Source organism: Rhagoletis pomonella, unplaced genomic scaffold, assembly GCF_013731165.1.
Source record: "Rhagoletis pomonella isolate Grant_MI unplaced genomic scaffold, Rhpom_1.0 Rhpom_scaffold_00002, whole genome shotgun sequence".
Taxonomy (NCBI): Eukaryota; Metazoa; Arthropoda; class Insecta; order Diptera; family Tephritidae; genus Rhagoletis; species Rhagoletis pomonella.
In genome coordinates, this window is record NW_023458556.1 from 21,637,477 (window position 1) to 21,646,155 (window position 8,679).

Below are 8,679 nucleotides of genomic sequence, written 5' to 3' on the forward strand. Positions count from 1 at the left end.
AAATATAACCGAGCTATACGTGGCAACTGGTCACCGCTAATCCGTAAATAATCCAATAACAACTAAGGATTAACACTATTAATTAAAGTTACCTACAAACGCAAGAGTAAATAAATACTGTTTCCTTCTTTACTTTATTTTTAAATGTGCTTTTTTTCTGGCGCCTATTTCCTAGTACTGTTGGCAGATTCCGTCGCTTGGCAGGTGATACACTGTTGTTATGTGGGGCAGAATATTGGTGATTTTCCAATAGAGAAAAAACCGTTAGATTTATACCCAAGCGCACTTGTGCACAAGAGGAATGCAACTTTGTTCGCATAACGGTTGTAACGGTAACAACCAGCGCATAGATATATACATATATATATGTATGTACATATGTATATACATTCATATATACCAAAATGGGCAGAATCGGACAATAACCACGTTCACCTCCCGTACAACGGTATTTTAGAGAAACACGAAAGCTGCTATAAATTAGTATTTGCGATAAATTAGTAGCTACTGAAGCTTATTCACTCAAAATTGATGTCTGGCGTGAAACCGCTCACTTTTGACTACATACATACATACAGAGGTGCATCTCGCTAACCGTTCTATCTATTACCTAGTCCCAAACTCCGCATAATTATTGTACTTGACACAAAAACGCAAGATATTAAAAAATTTTGAAATCGTACTAGAATTACGCGCACTTTTCATATAACGGTAAATTTCAGAAATACAAAAACTTCGATGTTTCGAAATTTAACGAACGGTAGTTTTTAGAAAGGCGAAACAACTATTTTTAATCCGTGCACCGCGTATTTGATATTCGGCTTTGCCCGAACTTAGACTCCTTTACTTGGGTGTTTTTTGCAGACGTGAGCGAACAATTGTGGCTTTTATTAAATGTCAAGTTGGAGTTTTTTTTTATTGCACATTAATCAAAATGGCAAATAGGCATCAAAGAAAATTGGTGTTAAAATCTACGCTTGAATATTTGTATTTTTAAACATCTGTATTATATATGTTCTTACATAAAACAGCGGATTAAAAGCGATTTTTTTTTCTACCCAATTCTCTAACTAGAATGTGGTCTGAGCTGGTATTGGCACACCCGACTTTTACTGATGGTAACCGCAATGCTTATCGTTCGACCTTCTGTTGAAGTTAACCTTTACTTTTTAAATCTTAAACGGGTAAGCGCATTCGAGATTAAAATTACGAGTGTCATCGTCTTTTGACTAGTGAATTGCAATTCATAAGTTGATATTTCTTATTTTAAAACAACGCTGAATGTGTATGTACATAAATACCCGTATATATCTACATATCAGTATATGTTTTGGAAAATATTTGAACATCCCGTATACGGTACAGAAATTGCTTCTTAAGCAGCATTTACATGAGGCGATTTTTATCGCTTGCTAGAAAAGTGAAACACAATTTACACAAGCCCATGTAAATGCTGCTTTAATTTAGTCCAATCGATAATAATTTGAAACAACTTACATTAAGTAGGAAGTTAAGAGAAATTAAAAAATTCGACCTCCAATGTGGTAAATGAATTCGAAGGGGTCATCGAGTGTAAGGATTGTATTGTCTACGGTTCCATCTCGGGAACATCGATCCAAAGATCGTCACAATGTTACTTTAATCGCTCTTTTCTTGTCGAAACTAAGTGCACAGAGCACCGTGTGCAGACAACAACACACATGGTACATGCCGCCCTTTGTACTGTTTTCATGTTCATTTTAATCGGCTTTAAATCTACTGGATTTACGAATAAATCTAAGCAGGTTGTTGGGTGTGAAAGAGCTCAGTTGTTCGTCTCTCAATACATCGCTTCCAAAAGCCTTTAAAGCCTCCCCACGTATAAAGGTGCAAAGTAATGGTACTTTTAGCAGAGCATCAGCTCCCGTACAGCTGGCGGCGACTATTATTTGGCCTTACGCAACATTTTTGTGAACTTTGGTTTCGCCTGTGGGAAGACTTTTCAATCAGAAGATTGGTGGAATTGGGAGTACCATCTAAGCTGTTACGAGTGCATCTCTTCGCTTCGTGTCGAATTGATGTGAAAGTGAATTCTTCGGCATATACCCGAAAAAGCTTTTACCGTTCAGAATGAGGTATAAAACAAAATTTTGTCCTATGACCTTTTATAAGAGACTTGTTTGGAATTTCTTTCACGCAAATGGAATAATGTAGGTACACATCCATAACGAATGGTTTGCCGTGCTTTCGGTCACAGGGTCAATAACAACTTGTTTAACCGCATTCTTGGGTTTCGAAGAAAACCTCAGGGTTGGAAAGATGTGGTCTTTCTGATTATTTTAGAAAGACAATTAAATAAATACATATTTCAACAGAAATAATCCCTGAGCGAAATCCCTTACTTAAACGATAGAAAATTTAAATTGGATTGGGCAGATTGATTACCGCATTTTAGGCTGAGATGTCTTAATCTTAACCTATGTCAAAATAACCCTCGAAACAAATTTGAAGGACACATTTAGTTATCCTTTCAGATATCCATTTATTTTGGCAGCGAAAAACACTGAGTGCTGCACTGGGGATCTGAGGTTAAGGGCAACGAAAATTGTCGAAGAGCTGGCCTAAGAATGATCTTCAACTGCCTTTGTGGCAGAGAAACCATTTTGTTGTCTCAGTTTGTCCTCATCGCGACTTTAGTAAGTAACCATACTGGACCATAGAAAAGTCGAGATATTTTTTCGCCAAGAAATGTTAACTGCGTTTACACAGGGATATTTTTATAAACGCTACACGTTTTTAAAATTATATGAATGGATGTTTCATTGCACTCTTTTTAGAGGTATGTCGTTAGAATGGCCTTTAAAATAAATTTTTCTTAGTTTCAAGCATGGGGCTATAAAATTAACATTGGTATGCATATTATACAAGTACATGAATAAGTATGTATGAACATATGGACGAGTACATACTTATATTATTTATCAGTGAAATCACTTTGCATGAACCCTTGTATTTATTGTACATCTTATAAATATTATAAATGTGAAAGTTTGTATGTTTGGATGTTTGGCAAATCATCACGCGGAAACGACTTAACGGATTTGCATGAAATTTTGTACGCAGATAGCCTATGGGCGAGATTGGTTAATAGGCTATTTTTTTAAGAGTTGCCACTTGTTAAAAAAGTTTCATTTATTTAATATGCGGGAACGACTGAACGGATTTCATGAAAATTTGCACACAGATAGCTTATAACCTAGATTGGAAAATAGGCTACTTTTCTTAAGAGTTGCCACCTTTTAAAAAAGTTTCATTAAATTAATACGCGGAAACGACTGAATGGATTTGCATGAAATTTTGCAAGCAGATAGCTTATGACCTGCAGTGGAAAAAAGGCTAATTTTTTGAAAGAGTTGCCACCTGTTAAAAAAGTTTAATTAAATTAATACGCGGAAACGACTAAACGGATTTGCATGAAATTGTGCACACAGATAGCTTATGACCTAGGTTAGAAAGTAGGCTACTTTTTTTAAGAGTTGCCACCTGTTAGAAATGTTTAATTTAATTAATACGCGGAAATGAGTGAACTGATTTGCATGGAAGTTTTCACACAGATAGCTTATGAGCTAGGTTGAAAAATGGGCTACTTTTTTAAGAGTTACCTCCTGCTAAAAAAGTTTAATTAAATTAATACGCGGAAAAGTCTGAACGGATTTGCATCAAATTTTGCAAGCAGATAGCTTATGACCTACAGTGGAAAATAGGCTAATTTTTTAGAAGAGTTGCCACCTGTTAAAAAAGTTTTAATTAAATTAATACGCGGAAACGACTGAACAGATTTGCATGACATTTCGCACAGAGATAGCTTATGACCTATGTTGTAAAACGGGCTACTATTTTAAGAGTTCTCACGTATTAGGAAAGTTTAATTAAATTAATTCGTGGAAATGACTGAACTGATTTGCATGAAAGTTTGCACACAGATAGCTTATGACCTAGACTGGAAAATAGGCTACTTTTGTAAGAATTTCCATCTGTTTTAAAATGAAATTTTGCTCAAAGATGGTTTATGACCGGATTGAAAAATAGGCTACTTTAACCGGTTTTCCGATCAGGATGAAATTTGGTACAAATTGGAATTTTCATATTACATACATATCTCTGGAAGTATTTGTGGGAGAGAACTGAAACTTGGTATAGTGATATGTATGTGAAATCAATGTTGGCATTAATCGATTGATGTTTTAATTAGTTAGTTAATTCGATTAAATTCAATCTGATTACAGTTAATCATGATTAATTTTAATCCGACTAAACAGTTAATCGTAACCGCGATTAAAAAAATAATTTTTATTCATTAACTCTTAATTTGATCAAGTAGGTTTGGTGATTAATTAAGTTATGCTGGAATTTCCCTGTGCACACAAAGCAAGTTAATCCGGTATGGCTAAGTCGGGTTTCCTCATCAATCTATGCAATTTGGTGTGCATTTTCATTAAGATATATACCAACATGGGCGTAGCCAGGTAGGGGCAGGTGGTGATCGATCGAGCCCCCCCCCCCCCCCCTAACTTTCAAATTTTCCTTATATATATATAAAATAGTACCCTGAAGTGCCAGCTTAATAGGGTCGAGCCCTCCCCCTAAATTTAATTCTGGCTACGCCGATGTATACCAACAAACGTTTTACAAACTAGGTTTGTAAAAGTTCCCAGTTTATGTATTACTAATAACAATAATTATTATTTTTTTATGTTACATGTTATAACTGGTGTTTGGTTTCAAACTCGGACAACTAGACAAATTAATCAGATTTTATTTTTAATTGAAATAACGATTAATGTTTTAAATTAATTAAACGTAATCGCAGCCGGCGATTAACGATTAAAAAAATGTTATCATTAATCGTACAGTTGATTACGACTAATTAATTTTAATCGTCAAACGCGATTAACATTTTAATCGTTAATCAGATTAACAGTTTGCCAACACTGTGTGAAATCATGTTCATATTCACGGAGAAAAATGGACGTTTTAGGAAAAGAGGCGTAGCACCTCCCATACTGACTGAAAGTTTCATATTGCATATCTCTTCAAATGTTTGGGGTAAAGCACTCAAGCTTGATATGGAAATACATATGTATGCATGCATGTATGTGAAACTAATACCATACTCATGGAGAAAAATGAGAGTTATTGGAAAAGGTGGTGTGGCAACTCCCATGCAAATTGATTTTTCTATGCTGCATATCTCTGGAGGTGTTTATTGCAGAGGACTGGAACTTGGCACCGAGATGTGTATACAAAATTAATTCCATACTCATAGAGAAGAATTTGCGTTATTCGAAAAGGGGACATGGTTCCTGCCGTACAAATTTACTGTTTTATACTGCTTATCTCTAGAGGTGTTCATGGTAGAGTACTGGGACTTGGTACTGGGGTATGTAAAATCAATTCTAAATTCATGGAAGAAGATAAAAAAAAGGGGCGTGGCACTTCCTACACAAATTGACTTTTTCTTGCCACATATCCCTGGAAGTGTTTGTGGAAGAATACTGGAACTTGGTATGGAGTTGTGTATGCAAAATGTATCAATTGCTCATGGAAAAAATGTGAGTTATTAAAAAAGGTGGCATGTCGCCTCCCATACATACTAAAAACTTCTTAATACATATCTCTGGAAGGATAGAAAATCTCTCGAAGTATTTTAAATTTGTTATGGAGATTTATTTTATAAGTGCCGTACTGACAGAATAAATTTCATTAAATGGTTAAGGGAGAGCCGGGTTCGGCCTTATAATCTAAAGCTCTCTTGAGGCATTTGCTACTGTAATGAGAAGTGGTATTTTATCAAGGCTAGGTTACTAAATTTGAGTTGGAAATATTAGAACCCGCCGTGGCACCTCCAAGAAGGTTACACGTTCACGCGTCGTATACCTGGAACCATTTTGAGGTAAACTTAGAGGGATTGATATATTTCGTATGCATAGCGCGCAGACGAGATTTTATAATTTCATAGTTTTAAACGGCCTAAATACCTTAACTCGCTTAAAAAATAACGAGCTATAACGAAATGGACACAGAAATAAAATCTAACATCATTAAACTATTTTTCCTATTTGTATAAAAGCGCGGGGTAAAACCCGCGGGTATAAGCTAGTATTTTATAAACAGATGTTTTAGAATTTCCTGAATGACTACACTATGAATGCGTTTTAAAATAAAGAGAAAAAAACTGAACTGTGGTCTTGTTAATGCAAATAAAAAATTATACATACATAATTAACAGGTATGTATCTTCCGTACTATATAGCCATAGGTACCTAAGATGTTTAAGGGCCAGTTTTCCAGAGCAAATTTAAACTTAGATTACGTGGACATTTGATTTCCTAATCTTAGTTTAAACCACAACCGTGCACTGAAAACCTGGCCCTAAATCTTGGTTACTAAATAAGGTAATGAAGCCGTTGCTGGGTTCCGTCTCTAGAATATGATTCACGTTAATATTTTTCCAAATACGCTACTCATGGCAGGGGTAATCTTAAGTATCAGTCGATAACAGATTAATCAATTATTCGAAGAGGCTGCAAATCCGAGAAAGCAAAGAAAAAAAAAAATACAAATAAGTCAAGGGCATAATTGCGTAAATCCATACTAGGCTTGCCAACCGTCTTCCTTTGCCACGAAATGTCCTTCGTCCTCCCCAAAGAGAAAAGGTCTTCCTCGGAATTACTTTCAAAAATAGAAGATAACGAAAAGAAATTGTAAATGTGCTTAACTTAAAAGATATTTTAGATAATACTAAGTATGCAAATATATGAACATTTTTGAGTTTCTAACCGTACATTTTTAAGAAAATAATATCCTACCTCTTTTGTATTCCATGCAGTAGTGAAAGTGAAAAAACATCGATGGTCCAGTAATTTAAATGTGCCACAGTGAAAAAACAGAACATTTTTCAAGATTGCCTTATCTCAGCTACCGCTTCACAAACGCCCTATACTATCACCATATTTTCAATATATTTTTGAACAAATTTCTTCAAAATAATTCTGAAGTAGGGCGTTCTTTTCCCAATTTTTTTCGAAAAATGAAACGAGTGCTGTGTCCTACTGAAGCAAAGACGTGTTCACACAAAGTCCTCCTTAAAAGTTATTTTGTCCTCCCTTAGGCCTTTTGAAAGTTGGCAAGCCTAATTCATACACATTTATTTATGTATGTATGTGTGTGTATGAAAATTTTACCATACATGTACCAAACTGCACTCATTTTATTGACTGATAATGATGATACAGTGTGTAAATATATAATTCATACTAATGAAAACATCGCTGATAAGTTGAATACATACATATTTTTGTTCTTTTAAAATTAGAGCAAATTTTCATTGCAAGGTTTTGTACACCTTACACATGATTAAAATTTCTTTTTAAGATTATACCGGCCATACATATCAGGGAATGGCATTGGTTGATCGTCAACTGTTCATACTCATTCAATACCGCTGCTTTGTATGACTGAGCAGCGGCGTTGGCTTAGTAGTATCGATACCTAAACGAAATTAGAGGATGACTGAACACGAGCGCATTGCGTGCTATCTTGCAAATACAGCCACCACAAGTGAACGATGCTTATAACTGCTCATACTAGAGTTGTCAAACTATCGATGGCACCATCGATAGTATCGATAGTTTAAATTTTTTTAGACTATCAATACTCATTGATAGTTTTTTCTTATACTATCAAAAATATCGATAGTTTAGTAGGACTATCGATCATCTCTACCAATTATTTTAACATTATTTGAATTTTTTAATTTGAATTAAAATCTTTGTTTTTTAGTGTGATGCCGACGTCATATTCAAATATGCGCGCATATAGGCCAAAATACATACATATGCTAATCGTAAATCCTGTTTGGTTTGTATAACTTGTGTTTGTTTTTGAACTTTCTAAAAAGAGAAGTATTTTGGCTAAGCATTTACTTAATTTTGAATTATTATAACTTTTATAAGATAATATTTATTTCACTACGATCCTGTAAAAACAAAGCAACCGAACTGATTTAGCGCTATCGATAGTGCTATCGATAGTTTTGTTTTTTTTCGAGACTATCGTGAATATTGATAGTTTTTCTGAAAACTATCAAAACTATCGATGGTGTGACTATCGATAGTTTGACACCTCTAGCTCATACTGATATTGACTTCGGCAAATCTGTACTCCGAATGATCGTGCACGAAACCAGCAAACGTGGCAGTTGAACGGCTCCGAAAACATGAGAGTCATCATTTGTTGCAGAAGTCGTTTGACTTGTTGCTGAAAATCATCTGACTTGTTGCTGAAAGCCATTTGACTTGTTGCTGAAAATCATCTGACTTGTTGCTGAAAGCCATTTGACTTGTTGCTGAAAATCATCTGACTTGTTGCTGAAAATCATCTGACTTGTTGCTGAAATGTCGTCGAATGTGGTAAAGGGTAATTTATCGTCTCGTATGCATGTATGTATGTATTTATAGCGCGTCTACCATTCAATTGCATTGCTCACTGCTGGCTAGTTGTGAATATGCATACGTACGTAAGTATGTATGTATGTACATATCAATGCTTCATTTCAAACAAGCAAGTGTCTTTGAATGTTTTTGAACTACAGTATCATCACTTCGGCAACACGTCAAACGCGCCTTCAGCAACAAACCA